Here is a 25,113-nt window from a genome sequence, read left to right as displayed (position 1 = left end):
TGATTTCCAGAGGATACTTCGGCGTCATGTATGCGGTGTGGCGCAATTGGGAGGGACCCTATCTATACCTGCATTTCTTAATCGTTTCGATACGTGGAACTCTTTTTAAATGTCAATTTTTAGCGTGAAACATTTTTAATGATTTACTGTGGTCCACTTAGTTGGTTTCCATTCAACTTTCTGTAAATGGGCTGTAGTATTTGCAACACAAATTAGAATTACTACCAATCATAATTTGGTTCAAGAAATGATTTCAGAATTAACCTAAAAGTTCAAGTTATTTAAATTTAAATGTAATGAATTAGTACTTTTAAATTTAAATTTTAGAAAGGTCAGAACGACTCGTTCTTATTTTCAAGGATGCGCCTAAATTAGGCTTTATGAATGAAAGTTGATTTCTCATGACAGACTCAGCATCAAGGCGCCACATAAGCAGGCGAGAACCCTGTTTTGTCATATAATTATGTATAAAGGGCGCTCGAAAAGTAACGAGCCGGAGGCATAATTACAGAAACTAGTACGTTTGTGTTAGAAGTACTGACTGACTGTTGAGACACTTGTCACACTGTGACAAGGCAGTGAACGGCTGTCTCTCAAAAGTCCTACGGCTGCGATGTTAACCAGTTTCGCACGTACAGCTGGACGTCGCAGTCCACACGAGTGCTGACGTTCTTCTTTGACCAAGATGGCCTCCTCCTGAGAGTCTTTCTGCACCACGGGACAGCAGGGAATGCCCCGCAATACTCGCAGACTTTTGCCACCCTCCGCCAACTCCAAACGGCCAGCCAATCTCGCCCATTGGGTAATTCTGCTCCACGACAGTGCAAAGTCTCATACGGCCAACAGAAATTGCAGAAATTCAAATGGGAGGTTCTCGGCCACCCTCCATACAATCCGGACCTCTGACCTGTAATTACATTCCTGGTCCCCTTAATTAGGCTCTGAGGGGTAAACTATTCACCTCCGATGACGACGTCCAACTGTACGCGAGGAACTGGTTAACATCGCAGCCCCGGGAATTTTATGAGACAGCCATTCACCGCCTTTTGTCCCAGTGGCGCAAACTGTCTTAGCAACCAGCAGTGCTTCTAACATGTTTTATTAAGCGCAATAACTCGACCACAACCGAAACATGGAGAACACACCCGTACCACATAACTACCTCCTCCTCTTCCTCCTCCTTTTACACTTCGCTGTTGGCGATTCAGATGATGGCAGATAACGTTCTCCAGACATTTGTCAAACACAAACAGTTGCATCCAATTGCTACAGGGTATAGCGTGCTCCATCACTCCAAACCATTCGTTTCTAGCTATCCACTGTTCATTGACGTCGCTCGCTACTCCACCTCAATCGTCGCTTAGCATGGACTTCACTGATGTGTGGACTACGGGGATCATTCTGTAGTTATGCCTCCGACTCGCTTCTTTTTAAACGCCCCTTATAGTTACAAATGGTAAATGTACCAACACAGCCTTTTACAACAATGGAAGACATTCATCTTACGTAGTTCACCAGCATCCAGATAAATATTCATCTTAAGTTTTCTTCCAATGACGTAACAAAAATTTAGTATTCTTGTTCCGGTATGATCGAAGAGTTCACAATGAATGGGTTTTTAATCCAGAACTCATTTTGATATTAAATCTGCCGTTAATTTCGAAAATAATGACGGAAAGCTTCCCGATGCTGAATAACTTTGATAACTGTCTCTCCTATCTCAACATTTTCCTCTTCTAAAAAGCTTTTTATTATTGGATACGAATCATACTCAGAGCAATTTCCATCTTGTGATAAATAATGCAGCTTTCTTCACTTTGTCTCACGTTCGTATCGAGTATCCATAATTCGCGGAACTAATGGTTAAATCGACTTTTTTAAAAATTTCTTAGACTAGTTTGTATTTTTTAGTTTCTTTCTCAAGTGCTTTTAAAAAGAGTACTTAAGTTTTGTGATCTCCATCGGAGCCCAGGGAAAAGTTTAAAGACACTGCTCCAAACGAATTCCTGTATCACCTCAACCAGATTTACCGTAACGTTAAATTTACTAGGGAAATTAAGGAGAAAATAATCTCATTTCTGGATGTGCAAGAGTAAAAGAAGCCTGATCGTCCTCTGGGGCATTGAACATGCAGAAAATTCACCCACACGGATATGTATCTTCCAGGGACCAGTTGACAATATCCAGGAGATCGATACTTCGGTCTGACGACAAGTGCAAAAACGGAGAAAACAACGAAACAACAGAAGATTGGGTTCCCGGCATACGCTGGAGCAGCTTCCGGAAAAATCGAGCGCGCTCTATCTAAAAGGGTCCTTGGCACGCTCAGATATTTGCACCGACTTGTCTGTACAGATAGTGCTTGCACAGTGAAGTTGTTGCGTGCGAATGAATCGCCGACTGACAAACTTGTCTGTTTTACTGCCTTGGCCTGAACAAAGCCTGGCTGTTCTTCAACTGGCACAGACCAGAAGCGCAGCCCAGATGAAATGCTTTAGTAATCATATATGGCAGGACATGTTTCCCGAGTGCTGTAGTTCAACGATGAAGGTGATACCGCAGCAGAAAATTTCACATCAGCGTAGATTCTGACAGCTGTCAAGTCTACATCTACATCCATACTCCGCAAGCCACCTGACCGTGTGTGGCAGAGGGAATGTCCATGAATGTTACTAAGAGTCTTCTGTAAGCAATTATAGATTTTCCCATTATTATTACATACGGTGTAACGCAGTTCAATGAAACAAAGAATGGCTTTTCGTCCTTGGTAATTAGATCAGCCTTTTTCAATTTTAGCACCTTTAAAAGATCGGCAGGCGAAAGCGTTATTTTTTTGGAAGCCACTCTTTAGTCCAAGTTATCCGTGGTTATTTTCTTTTTATAAGAGACCTCTGGAGAAAGAGAACCACTTGTATGTATATCAAGAGCTCACATGGAAACCCAGTTCCAAGCAAAGAAGGGAAATCAAAAAGGTGGATGGAGTATATAGAGGGTCTATACAAGGGCGATGTACTTGAGGACAATATTATGGAACTGGAAGGCGATGTACATGAAGATGAAATGGTAGATATGGTACTGCGTGAAGAGTTTGACAGAGCACTGAAAGACCTAAGTCGGAACAAGGCCCCGGGAGTAGACAGCATTCCATTAGAACTACTGACAGCCTTGGGAGAGCCAGTCCTGACAAAACTCTACCATCTGGTAAGCAAGATGTATGAGACAGGCGAAATACCCTCAGACTTCAAGAAGTATATAATAATTACAATCGCAAAGAAAGCAGATGCTGACAGATGTGAATATTACCGAACTATGAGTTTAATAAGTCACAGCTGCAAAATACTAACGCGAATTATTTTAAAATTCTAAAGGTGGCAGGGGTAAAATACAGGGAGTGAAAAGCTATTTACAATTTGTACAGAAACCAGATGGCAGTTGTAAGAGTCGGGGGGCATGAAAGGATAGCAGCAATTGGGAAGGTAGTGAGACAGGGTTTAGCCTCGCCCCGATGTTATTCAATCTGTACATTGAGCAAGCAATAAAGGAAACAAAAGAAAAATTAGGAGGAATTAAAATCCATGGGGAAGAAATAAAAGCTTTGAGGTTTGCAGAAGACATTGTAATTCTCTCAGAGATAGCAAAGGCCTTTGAAGAGCAGTTGAACGTAATGGACAGTGTCTTGAAAGGAAGATATAAGATGAACATCAACAAAAGCAAAACGAGGATAATGGAATTTGGTCGAATTAAGTCGAGTGATGCTGAGGGAATTAGATTAGGAAATGAGACAATGTAGTAAAGGAGTTTTGCTATTTGGGGAGCAGAACAACTGATGGTGGTCGAAGTAGAGAGGATATAAAATGTAGACTGGCAATGGCAAGGAAAGCGTTTCTAAAGAAGAGAAATTTGTTAACATCGAGTATGGATTTAAGTGTCAGTAAGTCGTTTTTGAAAGTATTTGTATGGAGGGTAGCCATGTACGGAAGTTAAACATGGACAATAAATAGTTTGGACAAGAAGAGAATACAAGCTTTCGAAATGTGGTACTACAGAAGAATACTGAAGATTAGATGGGTAGATCACATAACTAATGAGGAGGTATTGAATAGGATTGGGGAGAAGAGGAGTTTGTGCCACAACTTGACTAGAAGAAGGGATCGGTTGGTAATACATGTTCTGAGGCATCAAGGGATCACCAATGTAGTATTGGAGGGCAGCGTGGATGGTAAAAATCGTAGAGTGAGACCAAGAGATGAATACACTAAGCAGATTCAGAAAGATGTAGGTTGCAGTAGGTACTGGGAGATGAAGAAGCTTGCACAGGATAGAGTAGCATGGAGAGCTGCATCAAACCAGTCTCAGGACTGAAGACCACAACAGCAACTTCCGAAATAATAGCATTCGACAGACAAATTATCTTAAAAGCTAATTTATTTAATTTGGTTATTGTCACATAATATTCTGCCACTCTGACTACTGATTCAGGAGTGTGCGAAAGCTGCATTTTGGTTGGAATGTAGAAATACGAAATGAATGTCACAGACCCTATGTGCAGACGGTAGCTGCGACGATGGTCTGCTCAAGTCTAAAGGGCCCTTAAGGAAAGTGTCGAGCCTACATTTCGACCACCTGCAAAAATAATGAACCTTCTGGGCAGCGTGAGACGTAACACCGGACTTCGTCCACCTGAGCTCTACCACATTCTGCGCGAATGTGTAAAATCCTACACCGGGTAAACATTGCGCGATGTTCTCCCCACGTACGCAACTTCGTCCTCTGTTCAATGGCGACAGTTTACTTTCTACACAGTCAGTGACGAAGGTACGAGTGACAAACCGGCGACGCCTGTAGAGGCGAACCAGCGAATGAGTCAGCTGAGCCACGTGATGAGTCGCTATCGCGCGAAGATAAATTTCAGGGTCGAACGGTCGCAGTATGTGCGGGCGCTGTAAGCCGCGGCAGGAAAATGTGTAGCTCTACTACTGCAAGGCTAGACCAACGGTAAAATTCAGGTTCGACGCTCCTTCAAGAAGCAAGAACATCTTCCCATGGACCGCAACCTGGCTTGACATGTGGATATAACGCTTTGGATAGTACTTCGAGAATGGATCTACACAACCGAGCAATCACTATATAAATCGCCCCTTCTCCCGGTATTCAGTAACGCTGAGGAAGACTGATCCAATATTCTACACAATCTGTAGTAACTGCCCTTGAGATACAAGGCACCAATTCTATCTGTGTTACTATACTGAAGATTATACAAGGTGGTCGGAAATTCCCGTTACAGACATCTGAGGCTTGTAGAGGGGAGTGAGTACATCTTATTTTGAATAGGAACCCATGTCCGCAAACGTCGTCCAACGAGAATACAAAGCGCGGGCGTCTGTAAATGTACGTATACACGGAGTGATTCCGTAATGATGTTACAGACTTTCTAGAATGATGGAGGAAGGTATAAACGAAAACCGTTCTGATACCTCTGACAGTTCAATACATGTACCGGTTCTTGTGTTTCGAAGAGTTTAGGGTGGGTAACTTTCAGTGGTGGTAGTGTGGACAAAAACGAGAAAAAATTTCCAATAAACGTGGGCTCTAAATTGCATACATGAGGAGCTCTGACCATTCGTTCATCTTCGCTAATGTGAAACACATCATCTCTACTTAACAAGTGTTCATAGCTGTTAAGGTACGCACTTTAGAGCCCACGCTTATTGGACATTTTTCTCGTTTGTTTTCTCACTACCACCACAAAGTTACCAGCCCTACACTCATCTGAACACGAGAACCGGTACATGTATTGAACTGTCAGAGGTCCCACAACGGTTTTCGTTTATAACTTTCGACTCATTCGTGTACGGTACAGGGATCCTTACTTCAAATTAATACATTTATCGTTCCCCATCATCCTAGAAAGTCTGTAACATCATCACGGAATCTCCCCGTGCATACGTACATTTACAGACGCCCGTGCCTACAACTTTGACGCTCAGTAGTCTCGTTATATGACGTTTGGGTTCCTATTCAAAATAAGATGTACTCACTCCCCTCCACAAGCCCTAGAAGTCTGTAACGGGAATTTTCGACCACCCTGAATACACCAACGCGTGACTTATGCAGGTTAGTGGTATAGTCAGCATTGAAAGAATCCCGCAAATAGCTCCCACATAACCAACTGTATTCTCAGCAGTCCTACTGAAGTTGGGACTATAACGTACTTAATTTAACTTCCAAGTACTGAAGGTAGGTTGTTTATGTGGTAGACGATAATACATATCGTCAGATATATGGCACTAAGGTAAAGCTGGAGCCTATAAGAATGATACCGTGTCGTTATAATTAAAGTACAGTTACCGGCAGAGGTCCAGTGTGGCCTGTAAATATCGTACGGCAGTGAAACTTGGCAGATACGCTAAGGCTTAATGCGGAACAGATTCACGCTGTAAAAAATTAGTTCCAATTTCAGCCACAAGGTTTAATTTCTGTATGCTGTGGTCTAGAAAAGGGACCTGGGCAGAAGTTAGAAACGAGTAATGACGGTTTTATTATTAACCGCCGCTTGCACTATTTGTTCAATGTGAGCACAGGAGATGTCGACGAGATACTGCGTCCGAAATATCATCAGCAACTGCGGCAGATTTACATTTTGTGGCCAAGATAGGAACTTTTTTTCAGCGTAAATCTGTTCTGCATTACCGCATTAGCATGTCTACCAAGTTTCGCTGCCCTAAGATAATTACAGCCCACACTACCGGCCCGCCGTGAGAAGCTGCACTTTTAACAATTAATGAACAGAATCGATGTGACTGACATACGAGATTCTAAGGCCACTGCCACTGAAAGGAAATGCAGGTGCCAAGACCTGTGACAACATTATAGGACAGAATAATACGTTTCTACTGACCACATCAACCAGCTTACTTATACGTTACCGAAGTGTGAAATCTCCGTTAGGAAAAGAACCACCTTACACCAAGCACTGTTTTTTATCAATCAAAAGTTCCTTCTCGAGCACTAGAATAAAATTGCACTCGAACCCTTTCACGATTTTTGTTGACGTACCACTGGGAGACTCGGTCTCTCTTCAGTGTCAAACTTAGCTGTGCCCTAGTTGACTCTAGTTGTTGAGACATTTGTCCCACTGTGACAGAGCGGTGAATGTCTGTCTCATTAAATTCCGGGGGCTGTGATTTTAACCAGTTCCGCACTTCCGAAGGCATAGTCTCACATTGCCTTCACGAGCCACTGGTCAGCCATTGCGTTACGGTTTTGTATATTTAACTGGAGAAGAAAAGAATCGACGCATTTGCGATGCGGCTTTACAGGAGAATGCTGATAATTACGTGCCCTCCCAAACCTCGTGGTCTCGCGGTAGCGTTCTCGCTTCCCGGCGGGGTCAGGGATTTTCACCTGCCTGGGCGTCGTCTTCATCATAATCATCAAAAAATAGATTAGTAATTTCTAAACGGCATCAGCAAGGAAAGTAAAATGTGGAAAATAAAGTTCAAGAAGGGGCAGAAGGGTAAGACAACGAGTTAAGACATCAAGGAAGAACCTCGATGTTCGCAGCGGACAAAAAATTTTAGAAGACAAAGACTGGAATAAACAGAGTGAATCCGAAACAGTGTTAAAAGAGTGGAGACTGTTCAAGTATGTTAACTAACTACTGTAGTTTATGGGGGCCCGTGTTGGCTTGGTACAAAGTAATATTATTTGTCTGATTTGTTACGCTACCTGAGAATACCCTCAGAGCAGCGAAAAGGCTACAACGTAGCATGAAAGGATCGGGTTTTTTGCAGGTGCTAATGTACAGGTGCAGAAATATTGTGTTGTTGCGGAAAGGGTTCGGCACAGCGGCTTCTAGCCGCTCATGCACTACATTCAGTGAACCCACCCACGAGGAGCACATCGCCCAACTCCTCGCCAGTAAACCCTATCCACTTTGCTATACGTCACTGTTATCGCTCAACTAACACTGCCACGAAGACAAACCCGAGACGTGCAGGTATTTTTTATGCAAATACAAATACCAAAATAGTCAGAAAATATCGCCAAAAAATAAAAATCAACAGCATTGGTTATTTGGAAACTATATGCTGGCATTTCAACCGTATGACTAAGAACACAGGTTGTTCGTATCAACAAATACGCCAACTTACTTTATTGTAACTTTTCCTCATTTCTCTCTGGATCATCGAGGTATTTCAGTAACAGTTTATCTCAGACTCTTACAGAAATGAGCTCCATGTTAATATTAGCGGACATCAGGCGGAAAAGAGAACGCCACGGCAAAAACCCTTTAGATAGACTTCCATTAAAATGCTCGAGGTACAGGAATTTAATTTATTGCAGACTTTGAACGTGAGATTAAATTACTCGCGAAACGCTCACAAAGTGTTACTCTGCTGCGAGAGAAGCAGCATTAAAGTCCGCAATTAAAAAACTTCTGTTTGTGAATACTGCAATGAAGCACCGCATCAAAACAACATCCCCTCCCACCACTTCCGCTGTAACAGGCAGCATGCCAGTGAACGCTCAGGCAGTTACGAGGGGAATGAGGGGCATTATATCTGCACCACGTGGAACAAACCTCGCAACTGATCTTCGCTGAAGAGGACTTTGCAGGCAGGATGCGGTAAGGCGACGTGGCATGTTATGTTGTAACTGTCAGACACGTCATGGCAGACAGTAATCTTATGTCTCAAGCTTTACAGCAACTTTTACTGGGTCTATCTCCTAGAAGTCGTCGGTCGCGGTTTCTCTTGTGTTTCAGCAGATATTTGCAATTTCTGTTTTGTATTGTGTAACCACTCACACGAGGAAAATACCGAGTGAGATGGCACAGCGGTTATTACACTCGATCGCATTCGGGAGGACGACGGTGTAAACGCGCCTGTCCGAGCATCCTGATTTAGGTTTTCCGTGATTTTCCTAAATCGCTTCAGGCAAATGCCGGAATGGTTCCTTTGAAAGGGCACGGCCTACTTACTTCCTCATCCTTCCCTAAACCAATGGGACGAACGACGTCGCTGTTTGGACACCAACCGACCGACCGACCAACAGGCCAACGCTCATCAAGTCTTGCGACGCCCAGTGTAGACGGAAAGCGTCGTTTCGTTTCTCCTTACAAACAAAATTATTTTTAAAGCGGAATTTTACGTGCTCATTCGACAGAACGTTCCCAGATTAGTGTAGTGCGACGTTTGTTTTATCGATATGTATTAAAAAGGGACAGGGAGAAACCCTGTATAAATGCACTAAAATTTAATGAAATGCAACCAGTGGACATGAAGTAAATGTAATGGTATTAGTGCAATTCTTTCAGAAACGCTGAGTCTGCAATGGAATGAATGTGCCTCATGAAATGTAAATTTGTGGCTGACATGTATTCGAACTCAGATTTTCTGCTTACCGTGAAGAAAAGCGGTCGCCTTAACCAAGTGGACCTGCCAAGCACGCTTGCAGTGACATACAACGTTGGTTGGGTCAGTACTGGCGACGTGTCCTAACAGTGCAGCACATCTGTTGATGGTAAGGCGCGTGCTCGCAGTGACATCCTGGTTCCATTACCGGGTACCACATATTAATTCTACAATGTTTTGAGTTCAATTAGATATTCAGCACGTGTTCTTTTCCTCCCAGCGTTGCTTCATTCCTTCACTGTAATCTTTTTACGTTCTTCTGTCCATTCCGAATGTTGTTGGATTGACTACCCAGCTTTTATCTCTTTTTGAGAACTAGAGTTCTAAATTTCATTCTGTCTTGTCCGATTTCTTCTTCAGCGTTAATTTCCTTCAGATGTTCGTTAGCTTCTGTTTGCCACTTGTGGTTTTCCAGACTAAGGTTAGGTTTTTCTTTCAAAGCCTCCTGGTGTGCATTCTGTATACGTAGCCCTAAAACTGTAATCCCCCTTTCCTGGTGGCACCTGTGATTTTTCTGTACCTTGATACCGATATAGCAGTCTCATCTAAATTCCAATTTCACATTTTGTCCAATGGTTTTCCAAAAACTATTTTTTCTTTTCTTTACTTGTTTTCATTGGGGATCTGTCGCCAACTTAATTTTATACAAATTTTGCATTTGTGAACTTTGACTTTATTCAACACACAGGTATAGGAATAACAACGCCTCCAGTCTCAAATTTTACGTGTTCCATCGAATTACGCGATGAATTTCATCTCAGACCCTGTGCGTCCGTCATAAAGTTAATTATTACAGCACTTCGCAGATCTACACTATGTGATTAAACGCATCCAGACACCTGGCTGAAAATGACATACAAGTTCGTGGCGCTCTCCAGAGGTAATGCTGGAATTAATACGGTGTTTGTCCAAACATCCCCAAGCTGGTTTATAGGATTCAAGTCAGGACACTGTGTAGGGCAGTCCATTACAGGCATGTTCTTATTGTCGTGTAACCAGTCCACCACAGGCCGTGGATTATGGAGATGTGCTCAATCGTGTTGAAAGATGCAATCGCTATACCCGAATTGCTCTTCGACAGCGGGAAGCAAAAAGGTGCTCAAGACATCAACATAGGCCTCTGCTGCCACGCCAAACAACAAGGGGTGCAAGCCTGCTCCATGAAAAACACGACCACATCATAACACCACCGCCTCAGAATTTTGCTGTTGGCACTACACGCGCTCTCAGATCACGTACACCGATTGTGTACCGTAATACGTCACTCCAAACAACGTTTTTCCACTATTCAAGCGTCCAATGTTTACTCTTCTTACATCAAGTGAGGCGTCGTTTGGCATTTATCAGCGTGATGTGTGGCTCATGAGTAGCCGCTCGACCATGAAAGCCAAGTTTTCTCACCTCCCGCCTAATTGTCATAGTACTTGCAGTAATCTTGATGCAGTTTAGAATTACTGTGTGATCGTCTGGATAGATGTCTGCGTATTACACATTACGACCCTCTTCAGCTGTTGGCAGTGTCAGTCAACAGACGAGTTCCTTCACATTTCCACTTCACTATCACATCGGAAACAGTGGACCTAGGAATGTTTAGGAGTGTGGAAATCTCGCGTGCAGACGTATGACTTAAGTAACGCCGACCACGTTCCAAGTCCGGGAGTTCCGCGGGGCGCCCCATTCTGCTCTCTCAGGATGTCTAATGACTACTGAGGCCGCTGACACGGAATACCTGGCAGCACAATGCACCTAATATGAAATACTTATGTTTTGGGGATGTCCAGATACTTTTGATCACATAGTGTATATCTGAAGTGTTTTCAAAACTTTTATACAGATGTGCGCCATGAGTGACGCGATGTGCGATGACAAGGGATAAATCTGCGTCTGCTGGTGTTAATAGGTTAGAGATATTCTTCCTTGATAGTTCGAAACGTGTATTTCATCTCACTCACGACCGAAAGTAAATTATTTATTAAGACGATTTGCACTTGATGACAGACCTCACAACGTCCGAAACGCAACGTGCAATTTTCCATATTGGTATACAGATTGTTTTTCCACCTATTCCACAAAGGTTTGTATGGTCTCCATGCTTTTGCAACGCTCTCCCTCTCCCCTTCAGCGCCGCCGGTTCAACAATTTCTCCTATTGAACATACTTTAAATTATCTAGTTAGGAAATTGTCAAATATGATGCTTAGGCTACCAGTCGATTGTTGCTCTTCCATGTTGTCCATCTTCTGACGTGAAATTTATTCATTAATTATATAGATGCTGTTTCAGATCGTATTTCACTATTCTCCTACTTCATCATCATCATCGTCTAAAAATCAACCGTACATAAAAAAAATATTCCATTATTTAATAGTAACACAAACCTGAAACAACACGATGTTACACTATTTAACTGTTAATAAGATATAGCGGAAAAGAAAGTGGTCTAGAACAGAAAGAAATGGAGGGGAAGAAGCTAATACGATACGGTTTGGCATAGACAGATAGGCAATAAACCACTGAATTACAAAAATATTTTAAATGATAAAGAAGACCCTACGAGTTGTAGGGACAATGCGAAAATGCTAGGTGCAGTTTTTTCTCTCTGTGAACGTTAAAACGAATTTGCAGCTACACAATGGTGCTAAGTAGGCGGATGTTGTACTCACCGTTCTGTCACGAAGGAATCAGCTCCGGAACCCCACAGCTGTGTGCGGCTGTGTCTGCGAACACACAGGAGACAAAGACACTATGTAGTACTCCACGACACTGCGAAGACATGTTAGCACTAGCGTGCGAAATTCTGAGACCTTACCAGCGCAGAGCGGAGCTTTCCGTAGCTGCGGTAATTTCGACCGGCCTGGCTCTTTCAGCGCGAAGCAAACATTTCTTTGTTTCGGCAGAATGGTGTCACACCTTTCACAGAAAGGTTTCTTTGGCAGTTGTAACGTTCCATTTTGGAAACATCGCAACGTGGCCTCGAACTGACTCATCGACCTACAACGTTGTGTATGCTGTGGCGTTAGTATATATATGTTATTTGTCGGCTTATAGATTGTCTATTTTGAGTGCATTTCGTCAGAGTTGTGACGAAGATGACATTTGTGACTACACAGGCGGCAATACTCTGAAATGGTAATGTTTTGGAAGTAACACAGACGGTTATTAGTTAAGTACAGGTGTGATCGGGGTGAAGTAGTGCAAGCCTGCACTAGGTGAAAGTTATTTGTGTGGTGTCAAAATGGTGGAGCCGAGTAGCTTTATTAATTGCTCTTTTTAAGCTAGAGGTCAGTACAGGAAATTTAAGGTTAGAAATGTAATCAGATGTATGCGATTAAGATGGCTCTGAACACTATGGGACTTAACACCTTAGGTCATCAGTCCCCTAGAACTTAGAACTACTTAAACCTAACAAACCTAAGGACATCTCACACATCCATGCCCGAGGCAGGATTCGAACCTGCGACCGTAGCAGTCCCACGGTTCCGGACTACAGCGCCTAGAACCGCACGGCCAGCGCGGCCGGTGTATGCGATTACTCTGTTGTAATAAATGGAATAATGTGCCCAAAGGTAACTAGAATTCAACTGTAAACTCTTGTTATTCAACAGCTGCATGTCCCAAGCTATGAAGTAATTTGTAAACTGGCACTGATTTTTGTAAATTCTTGAATAACGACACTGCATGTTCTACTGCATAAACACTAAATTCACTATCGTTTAACTTTGCAAGACGTAATCAACTAATTTAAATCTACTACTCTAATTCCCGGCTGGGTAGGGAAGTTTCTCTGCCCAGGGACTGGGTGTTCGTGTTGGCCTCGGGTGTTTTTGTTATCATTTCATCATCTTTCGTACAAGTGGCGAGATTTGACTATGTAAAGATGGGCGCTGATAACCGAGTAGGTGAGCGTCCCACTAACCAATCATCTGTTTTGACTCTGCAGGCAATTGCTGTACCAGGTTTAGAGATGAACAGAGTTCGCAACATCCATTCCAGAGTACAACCATGCTCCACCAGCGGGTACGTACTCCTGTGGAACAGCTTTAGCCATTTGGATGGGGTCGCACTGTGGGCCTGCAGGAAACTAGATGGACGTACTGACGTATTGCCGAACATGTTGGGAACAACGTGTCGGTTGTGTGTCGCTGCTTTCAACAGTGGTCTATGGAACATTGCCACGCGTGGTGACCGGGTTGTGGACTCCCGCCTAGTGCAGACGTACATCACAGTCTACGCATTATGAGAGTAGCGGTGACCGACCGAATATCTATTTTGATCCCAATTCTTGTTAAATTACTGCTTTTCAATTTGACCATGAGAAAGAGGGGAGAGAGAGAGAGAGAGAGAGAGAGAGAGAGAGAGAGAGAGAGAGAGTAAATTAACGTTACACTTTTATCTTCTGCTGCGTAAACACTAAATACACTATCGTTTAACTTTGCCAGATGTAATCCACTCACTCGAAACTACTACTATAATTCCCAGAGGCAGCAACGCTAGCCAATAGAGAATGACCTTCGAACAGTCAACACACAGGGTGCACAGACAAACCCCCTGAGATATCTCTGATCGCCGATGACCGTGACAAATGAATCACCAACACTTAAGCGCCTCGGTATGCATATATCATACTCTGGTGCCTCTGAACAGTCCTTGAGGATATTCCATTTTTTGTGACAGTGTAGCTACAGCAGCCACCATCACCACCGTCTGATAGCGGAGATTCAACTGGCGTAGCACATACTCACACCCAGTAACACCATATTTAGGAAAACTACTTTTAGGTACTTAAAACGGTAAACTTAAGCTAAGTGTTAAGTAATTAGTACAAGAATAATCGTCCCGCCAGTTACATGCGTTCCACAGACTCTACAGCGCGGTCTTTTCCGTAGTTTGTCGTCGGCGACGTTGCGAACGGGTAGGGGGGGAGTGAGCTTATGCGCGCCATGAGCCAAGTCTGCTGCTGCTCTGCTTCCTTCTTGGCTGCTTTATTAAAACCTACTACTGTTAATACCCCCGCACGCGATATACGTGAGTCACGTTATTCAGTAGGAGTCCAAAGCAAACCCGAGTCACATTGCCGGCAGATGGTGAACAGCCGCTTTTCCCTGTAGGAAGTAGTTTCTTACAAAACAACTTGAAAGCCCTTGCGTACGCCGTAGATGCTTGCTCGAGGAGGAGGGGAGGGGGCACAACAGGAGGCAGCGCTGACAACACTGTCGGAGAGACTCAGCCTCCAGTGTAACAGGAGATCTGGTTATTTTTTCCGGCTGCGCTCGGTGTGTTTTGACTGCTTCCTCACTACTGACGGGCCACCAGCGCCGCTTCTGTTACCGTACCACGTCAACTGTAACTCCCCATGCGTGCTTACTCGCCCGGCAGGAAGAGGCCCAAGGTCCGCGAGAAAACTACCGTTACCTCTGATAATACTTAACAGGATGCAGATTTGAAGTGCAACTCGCAACTCCCACATATCATACCGGAACGTGTTCAGTCTTCGTCTATGCGTGGCTCAGTGGGCAGACGTGTGTCGTAAATAGCATTCGGCGTGGGAGAGGGGGTCAAACCATTTTACGAAAATAAGAGTTTTTAGTTGAATACTTTTATATGGATTACCTTAGGGTATGTATGCTATTTTGTGCATACATAGAGGATCGGTGACCTGACACCAATTTCCTGAAGTACGGCACTATTTTAAAAGCTCGAACTACCGCCTTTGAAACTCAGAATATTTCCAAGCTATCTTAAGTAACTTATTAAGATACAAAGTAACAAGTTTCTCGGTGGCTGACTGCACAGAGCAAAGATCTTCCCATCGTAAACTTGCTTGTTATTATCTCATTACTTTTATTTAAATACCATATTTGTTTACAAATACTCATTTTGAATTAAAACAAAATTTCTGTTTTGAAGCACTAATCGCATGAAAATGCTATTAAAGGTAAATTAAAATTTGGTGCAATAATCCGAAACGCCACACAGAAAATAAAACACGTATTTCTACAGATGGAACAATATCAATGATGTGTAGAGCGTGTGTTTATTTACCAATACCGCATTTCATATAGTTCGTATCAAATTTCAGTGTACTTTGAGAGCACCAGCAACGTCGTTAATGCGAGATACGAACCTGGAACTATACAACAACCGCAAGGCTTTAACGCTATGCATTCAGCATAAATTAAAACTGCCTTATATTTAACAATGCTCGGAAACAATGCTTTCAAAATAAGCCTAGTCTTAAGAACTGCCGGCCGGAGTGGCCGAGCGGTTCTAGGCGCTATAGTCTGGAACTGCGCGACCGCTACGGTCGCAGGTTCGAATCCTGCCTCGGGCATGGATGTGTGTGATGTCCTTAGGTTAGTTAGGTTTAAGTAGTTCTAAGTTCTATGGGACTGATGACCTCAGCAGTTAAGTCCCATAGAGCTCAGAGCCATTTGAACCAATTTTTTAAGAACTGGCGTAGAAAATTTATCACCTGGAGTTGGGCTTAAAATCCTGTGAGTACTTATAAAATGGCCTCACTGTCGCATGACTGTTCATATTTACTTCTTACAATTAGCTTTAAATAGAGGTGTTACCATTTCTTGCAATGTCTCTGAAGTAGCCCGTACACCATCAAACTTTTCCAAAATTGGTTTTTTCTATCCATGGGTCTGTTGAACAAGCCTGCACTGGGACCAACAAAGCTTGTCAATTTAACATGCCTTTTGAAATAGACGCTGGTCATGCTGCGGTGAGTTTTGAAACGTGTGGACATGTGTACCAATGCAGAGGAAGTAAGTAACGTGCGTAGAGAAGAGAAAGAAAATAAGACGCTGGTCCAGGGAATGGGGGAGGGGGAAGAGAGAGAGAGAGAGAGAGAGAGAGAGAGAGAGAGAGAGAGAGAGAGAGAGAGAGAGAGAGAGATTGGGGAGGGGGGAGTGGCTATACCGATGAAAATCTGCTAACAAAACTATTACAGCTGCTTAGCTCTCACACTGGAAAAGAAGTCAAGTATGAGAAAATTTATTCTCTCCTACTTGGTCCTGTAATTCTATTCTATCGCTTGAGCCTTGTCCCGCAGTTACGCACAGTCAGCCATTATTAATCGGATTTGGCACCACCGCCTCCCCCCCCCCCCCCCTCCCCCTGGACGGAATTAGTGTACCCAACTGTCTGCATCGAGTGTAATCCATTGAATAGAGCGAAAGTGTTCAGATGTCTGCGAGCCGTGTAACTGAGGCAGAACATGGGTACCAGCTCGGTGTTCACCTAGCGGGATGTGGAAAACCGCCTAAAAACCACATCCCGGCTGGCCGGCACATCGGCCCTCGTCGTCAATCCGCCGGGCGGATTCCATCCGGGGCCGGCGTGCCTACTCGAGTCCTGGCGGGTCCTACTTGGTCCTCTAATGATTTATTAAAATACCACGAACATACACAATGTCCGTGAAAGGGGAGATTTTTCTTTATTTTATAGCATCCTCGCTTGTGTGTTGCGCGTACATCACTGAGCTTCTTCCTAATCTTTTCCTGCGTCATATATGGCGGGGTAAGACGCAGCACCTCGACCATTTTGGTAAATTCCTGTGCTATTTTTTATCCTTGATCTTACAGGGTGACAATTATTGAACTATATGAAAAAATTAGTTACGAACTACAGCCTGCACACACTTTAGTCAACATGTAAACGTTACTATGGATATTCGGGTTTAGGTTATGACATGTTCGATATGCCTGCCACCCTTGGGATGAGTGTCGGAACATCGATGCCGTCGATGACCACCTAAATGGCTGTTTTCAGCTCAGCATTGTCTTTAATATAGCCCCCAAAAAAGGAGTCACATGGCTCAGATCCAGAGAATATGGAGGCCAACCCAGGCCCATGTCAGTGGCCTCTCGGTACCCCACAGCCAGAATGCGGTCCCCAAGGTGCTCCTCCAGAACATCAAACACAATCCTGCTTCGATGCGGTTGAGCTCCGTCTTGCATGAGCCACATCTTGTCGAAAGCAGGGTCACTTTGGAAATGGGGTTGAAATCATCTTTCAAGACCTTCACGTACCGTTCGGTAGTCACGTGCCATCAAGGAATATCGCACCGATTATTCCGTGACTGGACATTGCACACCACAGTCATCCATTGAAGGTGAAGAGACTTCTCGATCGCGAAAGGCGGATTCTCAGTCCCCCAAATGCGCCTGTTTCGCTTATTGATGAACCCATCCAAATGAAAGTGGGCTTTGTCAGTAAGCCAAACCATGCATGCGCTAAGTAATTCCCATCATGCCCCGTGGCCAACCGTGCATTTTGAACGCCCCAACGCAAAGCGTTCAAAAGTTATGAAGATATTATTTCGTAAAGTTGGATAGTCGTCATCCTGTAGTTTTTCAGTTTTGGAAAAACGATACACTGAGATGAATTGCAATAAGTTTCGCTAAACGTGTTCAGCGAAACACTAATACAAGCAACTTCCATCATGTCAAACATGCTGTCAATCAAAATGTGTGTCCAACACGTTCTACGTTTAACAAACAAGTAGCGCCGTACAAAATTAGAAATTTGCCAAACTAAGTAAAGTTTGACATTGTTTGATGGCCTATGGGGGGGCCTTAAAAGAAGATTCCAGTTTCCACTACCCGGTTTCCATCTGAGTCAATTTTCTTCGTGATCTGGGAACAGGAAGAAAATCAGCACTTTTCCACTCGAAATTTGGTAAGTGAGACTTAATGCAATGTCGCCCACTACGTAATCCCGTCTTCGTCATAGACAGGATGCCGACGACGGCAGACGCGTCCTTCAAACGCTTACCATCTGTCATCGGCGAGGCGCCAGCAGCTCTGCCACTGATATTCTCCCTTGATGGATGGCCGCCGTAATTTGAAAGCGATGGTGCGACCGCGAGCTAATGGCTACCGTCGCCTCGCTTAAAGGAGAACTCGTGAAGTCTGGCGGCCATGCTGAAAGCAACTGCCAATGCGAAGACAATGACGAGAGCTACACTGCATACTACCTTTCCCCTCACACACTGTCCTCGCAAAGGCGAAGCAGGTGCTTTCTCCAGAGCGCTACATTCCCATTCTAGCAAGGCACGATACGCGAACAATGAGCGGTTTCTACGATCCGAAAATGACTTCTTATGGATGATGAACGTTGTTTCTGGGGACTTAACAGCATGGTCAACGAACTAACAGAAGAGACCGGAGAGAAATATTCACAGAATCGGGTCAAGAGCTGTGACAGAAATAGCGAGGACACCTGAAGAGTATCGGTAAAAGAAGTTGTATGACATACTCTGATGAAGGGAAGTGCAGGGCCAAACGTTTCTCTGGAAAAGAGCTGGAGTGGAAAATGTATCTTATGTCTCCTCCCCCCACCTACCCCTTCCCCTACATATCGACGCTAGGAGCGAATATCACACTAAGGGAAAGTCATTCAATGCATTACGCATGAGATGGGCAACAGACTCAGCGTTCAAATGTGGAGTGGTAAGATTTTGGGTTTCGACTTTTGATTGATAGAACATTTAAACACTATCGTCGGAGACATACCTTCACACGGATTCTTTTATTTTGTTTTTAAACTTACGAGAAGCCTTCAGCGTCATTCAGCACAAAAAAGAAGCACTTCCTTAAGGAATACCTGAACATCAATGCGGGTGAAATAAAGATTCCACGCCAACAGTACCCATCGCTTCTTCCTTGGGCAGGATTCGTCAGGAGTTAAAGTAACGTCCGATACGAATGAAAGAGATGTGAGGCTGTTCGCAAATAGCTCGGCTGTATTCAGTGAGTTTAGGTCGCCAGATATTTGTTACCAAAAGCACGTGATCATAACTTCGTGGAAAGATCAAAATTGAGCCCTCAATATAATGATGTCTGTAAATAGACTGAACGACCTGATGTAATTGCGCAACATCATCTGCGATGAATTACAAAAACCAAATAATTTTTTATCGTTTTATGGTGTGTGATTAGGTAGCCACATGATAGGCTAAATGTATCAGGCTGCCAATAGTATTCGCCTAACTACTTTCTCTGTTATAAAAACGCAAGTGCCAAACACCTGCCTATAGAAGATCCGCTTCTGCAGTCAGGAGCGAATGCGGCGTAGTTTTAATTCATCAAGAAGTGTGGAAACAACACGCTCCCTTGCTACTGCAGACTCAGCCATTTTTCGCATTATATTTGCTTCCTCGAGCGCTTATCCAGCAAACTACGCAGTAGAGATTCTGCGAAACTTTCGATTACTAGACAGGCACTGGGAGAAGCAAAGCTGACAATCGGTCGCAAGGTGGTGCCTGGATAGCTGATACTGAAGGAAGGAAGGAAAGTTTGGGTTCAACGTCCCGTGGACATAGAGGACATTAGAGATGGAGCACAAACTCACTGTTTCACGGGTGGGGAAGGAAAACTGTCCGTGCACCTTCAAAGGAACCATCCTGACATTTACCTAGAGCGATTTACTGAAATCACGGAAAATCTACTCTGGATGCCGTTCGGGTATTTGCACCGTCAACCTCCCGAATGAAAGTCAAGTCACACTAACTGATAGCAAGTTTCAAACCCAACAGATGTTTATGCGACGTAATGATCTATCTTGCCGAGTCACGTGAAACTATATTGTTGACTATAGCCAAAATGACGTCAGTTTCACAAGGACATTTACAGCATTCCAGAATTCAACTGCTTCTTTCTCGCGAAGCTATACGGCACCCTGACAGTTAATACCGGTGTGTACGAAGCACTGGAATGTGTGAGTAGCAAATACCAGCAAGAATGAGCGCTGACGAGACTACCGTTGTTCTTATCTATGTATAGTTCTAACAGCCTTCCCCGACACGCCAAGCAGTTTGTGCAACTCAACCTCGTGACGCAACATTCTCGCAGGCTCACTAATGAAGTCTAGTGTAAACTCATAACGCTGTTGCGTGTGTCCTGTTACAGTAAACAACTCGTTTCACGTTTCGTTGTGCCGCGCAACTACAACCAGACCCAGTGTTCGTCTTGTGAAGGTTAAGTAGATAGTAGATAGCTAGATAGATAAGTAAGTAAAGAGGGGGTGAGAGAGAGAGAGAGAGAGAGAGAGAGAGAGAGAGAGAGAGAGAGAGAGAGAGAGAGAGAGAGAGAGAGAGAGAGATTGGCTAAAAAAATGGGGGCACTTACTGACAAATCAATCAACAAATCAATCACAGACCCAAAAGATTTTATATACTATCTTCGGATAAGTCCTGCATCGTATGACAAGTTATTAGTATTGTTATTGTTGTTGTTGTCTTCAGTCCTGAGACTGGTTTGATGCAGCTCTCCATGCTACTCTATCCTGTGCAAGCTGCTTCATCTCCCAGTACCTACTGCAACCAACATCCTTTTGAATCTGCTTAGTGTACTCATCTCTCGGTCTCCCTCTACGATTTTTACCCTCCACGCTGCCCTCCAACGCTAAATTTGTGATCCCTTGATGCCTCAAAACATGTCCTACCAACCGATCCCTTCTTCTAGTTAAGTTGTGCCACAAACTTCTCTTCTCCCCAATCCTATTCAATACCTCCTCATTAGTTACGTGATCTATCCACCTTATCTTCAGTATTCTTCTGTAGCACCACATTTCGAAAGCTTCTATTCTCTTCTTGTCCAAACTAGTAATCGTCCATGTTTCACTTCCATACATGGCTACACTCCAAACAAATACTTTCAGAAACGACTTCCTGATACATAAATCTATATTCGATGTTAACAAATTTCTCTTCTTCAGAAACGCTTTCCTTGCCATTTACAGTCTACATTTTATATCCTCTCTACTTCGACCATCATCAGTTATTTTACTTCCTAAATAGCAAAACTCCTTTACTACTTTAAGTGTCTCATTTCCTAATCTAATTCCCTCAGCATCACCCGATTTAATTTGACTACATTCCATTATCCTCGTTTTGCTTTTGTCCTTTCAAGACACTGTCCATTCGGTTCAACTGCTCTTCCAAGTCCTTTGCCGTCTCTGACAGAATTACAATGTCATCGGCGAACCTCAATGTTTTTACTTCGTCTCCATGAATTTTAATACCTACTCCAAATTTTTCTTTTGTTTCCTTTACTGCTTGCTCAATATACAGATTGAATAACATCGGGGAGAGGCTACAACCCTGTCTCACTCCTTTCCCAACCACTGCTTCCCTTTCATGCCCCTCGACTTTTATGACTGCCATCTGGTTTCTGTACAAATTGTAAATAGCCTTTCGCTCCCTGTATTTTACCCCTGCCACCTTTAGAATTTGAAAGAGTATTACAGTCAACGTTGTCAAAAGCTTTCTCTAAGTCTACAAATGCTAGAAACGTAGGTTTGCCTTTTCTTAATCTTTCTTCTAAGATAAGTCGTAAGGTCAGTATTGCCTCACGTGTTTCAACATTTCGACGGAATCCAAACTGATCCTCCCCGAGGTCCGCATCTACCAGTTTTTCCATTCGTCTGTAAAGAATTCGCGTTAGTATTTTGCAGCTGTGACTTATTAAACTGATAGTTCGGTAATTTTCACATCTGTCAGCACCTGCTTTCTTTGGGATTGGAATTATTATATTCTTCTTGAAGTCTGAGGGTATTTCGCCTGTCTCATACATCTTGCTCACCAGCTGGTAGTTTTGTCATGACAGGCTCTCCCAAGGCCGTCAGTAGTTCTAATGGAATGTTGTCTACTCCGGGGACCTCGTTTCGACTCGTGTCTTTCAGTGCTCTGTCAAACTCTTCACGCAGTATCGTATCTCCCATTTCGTCTTCATCTACATCCTCTTCCATTTCCATAATATTGTCCTCAAGTACATCACCCTCGTATAAACCTTCTATATACTCCTTCCACCTTTCTGTCTTCCCTTCTTTGCTTAGAACTGGGTTGCCATCTGAGCTCTTGATATTCATACACGTGGTTCTCTTCTCTCCAAAGGTCTCTTTAATTTTCCTGTAGGCAGTATCTATCTTACCCCTAGTGAGATAAGCTCCTACATCCTTACATTTGTCCTCTAGCCATCCCTGTTTAGCCATTTTGCACTTCCTGTCGATCTCATTTTTGAGACGTCTGTATTCCTTTTTGCCTGCTTCATTTACTGCATTTTTATATTTTCTCCTTTCATCAATTAAATTCAATATTTCTTCTGTTACCCAAGGATTTCTAGCAGCCCTCGTCTTTTTACCTACTTTATCCTCTGCTGCCTTCACTACTTCATCCCTCAGAGCTACCCATTCTTCTACTGTATTTCTTTCCCCTATTCCTGTCAATTGTCCCCTTATGCTCTCCCTGAAACTCTGTACAACCTCTGGTTCTTTCAGTTTATCCAGGTCCTATCTCCTTAATTTCCCACATTTTAGCAGTTTCTTCAGTTTTAATCTACAGGTCATAACCAATAGATTGTGGTCCGAGTCCACATCTGCCCCTGGAAATGTCTTACAACTTAAAACCTGGTTCCTAAATCTCTGTCTTACCATTATATAATCTATCTGATACCTTTTAGTATCTCCAGGGTTCTTCCACGTATACAACCTTCTTTCATGATTCTTAAACCAAGTGTTAGCTATGATTAAGTTGTGCTCCGTGCAAAATTCTACTAGGCGGCTTCCTCTTTCATTTCTTAGCCCCAATCCATATTCACCTACTATGTTTCCTTCTCTCCCTTTTCCTACACTCGAATTCCAGTCACCCATTACTATTAAATTTTCGTCTCCCTTCACTATCTGAACAATTTCTTTTATTTCATCGTACTTTTCTTCAATTTCTTCATCATCTGCAGAGCTAGTTGGCATATAAACCTGTACTACTGTAGTAGGTGTGGGCTTCGTATCTATCTTGGCCACAATAATGCGTTCACTATGCTGTTTGTAGTAGCTTACCCGCATTCCTATTTTCCTATTCATTATTAAACCTACTCCTGCATTACCCCTCTTTGATTTTGTGTTTATAACCATGTAGTCACCTGACCAGAAGTCTTGTTCCTCCTGCCACCGAACTTCACTAATTCCCACTATATCTAACTTTAACCTATCCATTTCCCTTTTTAAATTTTCTAACCTACCTGCCCGATTAAGGGATCTGACATTCCACGCTCCGATCCGTAGAACGCCAGTTTTCTTTCTCCTGATAACGACATCCTCCTGAGTAGTCCCCGCCCGGAGATCCGAATGGGGGACTATTTTACCTCCGGAATATTTTACCCAAGAGGATGCCATCATCATTTAATCATACAGTAAAGCTGCATGTCCTCGGGAAAAATTACGGCTGTAGTTTCCCCTTGCTTTCAGCCGTTCGCAGTACCAGCACAGCAAGGCCGTTTTGGTTAATCATGGCCAGATCAGTCAATCATCCAGACTGTTGCCCCTGCAACTACTGAAAAGGCTGCTGCCCCTCTTCAGGAACCACACGTTTGTCTGGCCTCTCAACAGATACCCCTCCGTTGTGGTTGCACCTACGGTACGGCCATCTGTATCGCTGAGGCACGCAAGCCTCCCCACCAACGGCAAGGTCTATGGTTCATGGGGAGTATTGATATAAGATAAAATGAAAAAGGAAAATGCGTTAATGAGAGGGGCCATCGTATTCGATAAGAGATTAGGGTTAAGTTAGAAATGTTTGGCGACTGATAGCTCATTCTGATGATCTAAGTTTAGTTCCGTAATACAAGCTAGCACAATTAGTAAAATTCTATGGATACCTATGAAGCATAGCCTGGCAAGTAGCTGTCCAGGAAATTAACTTTTTGCTCTTTCTGATAATTTGGTGAAACTGATACGCATTTGCCAGAGACCTTACTTGTCACTGCAAATATACGGCGTACTTATCGAAATGGGAGCGAATTTCAAAACTGGTATGTTATACAATATTTTCAAATTAATGAAGTGAGCAATGTTATGCCAAAGGCCTTGCCGCAGTGGTAACACCGGTTCCCGTCAGATCACCGAAGTTAAGCGCTGTCGGGCTGGGCTAGCACTTGGATGGGTGACCATCCGGTCTGCCGAGCGCTGTTGGCAAGCGAGGTGCACTCGGCCCTTGTGAGGCAAACTGAGGAGCTACTCGATTGAGAAGTAGCGGCTCCGGTCTCGTAAACTGACATACGGCCGGGAGAGCGGTGTGCTGACCACACGCCCCTCCATAGCCGCATCCAGTGACGCCTGTGAGCTTAGGATGACACGGAGGCCAGTCGGTAAAGTTGGGCCTTGATGGCCTATTCAGGAGGAGTTGAGTTTTGTTTTAGAGTTTAGGAGTTTTAAGCAATGTTATACAGAATCCTCCGTTAAACGCATGTACAATGGGATGACGGGATGAGAAGTTCCGTCTTATACAATGATTACCCTTGCATACGCCTATTTAAATTATTTGGTGTTAAAAGACTCCTTAAAAATGGAATCTAATGTATGATATACGTACACCACGGCGAACTAAAAAAAATAAACAGTGCACGCTAACGCCACGTGGCAGGTTCATGAAGCTCTGGCAACATCTGAATTGAGAATATTGTCAGTCAATATTTGATCTCTCACGTCCAATAATACGAGTTGGAATCCAAAATTTTCGGGACTGGTGCTGCCATCTGGAATGGAGTAGTAGATGTTTGCACCGCTAGGTGGCGGGAGCTGCGTATCTGATGAGTCAGTGTGCGGAGTGGCATTTAGCTGGGAGGACGTGTTGCGTGTCCACAGTGATTTCCGTAATAAGCTGTTTTGTGTGTGGCGATTTTACGATGGATCCG

At 43.6% G+C, this 25,113-nt stretch overlaps 1 protein-coding gene and 1 pseudogene across 10 annotated transcripts in view; one reads left to right on the top strand and one right to left on the bottom strand.

The window, feature by feature from the left end:
* LOC126291677 (spectrin beta chain) overlaps positions 1–25,113 on the bottom strand; it is a 462,415-nt gene that overhangs the window by 386,105 nt on the left and 51,197 nt on the right. For all 10 annotated transcript variants that reach the window (XM_049985267.1, XM_049985262.1, XM_049985266.1 and 7 more), the window contains exon 2: positions 12,079–12,132. The gene's annotated coding sequence lies outside the window, so the exon portion shown is untranslated. The remainder of the gene's footprint in view (positions 1–12,078; positions 12,133–25,113) is intronic.
* LOC126292498 (5S ribosomal RNA) lies at positions 24,277–24,394 on the top strand (annotated as a pseudogene).

Source organism: Schistocerca gregaria, chromosome 9 (assembly GCF_023897955.1).
Source record: "Schistocerca gregaria isolate iqSchGreg1 chromosome 9, iqSchGreg1.2, whole genome shotgun sequence".
NCBI lineage: Eukaryota > Metazoa > Arthropoda > Insecta > Orthoptera > Acrididae > Schistocerca > Schistocerca gregaria.
Note: the sequence above shows the minus strand (reverse complement) of the source record. Positions and strands in the feature narration are given on the sequence as shown.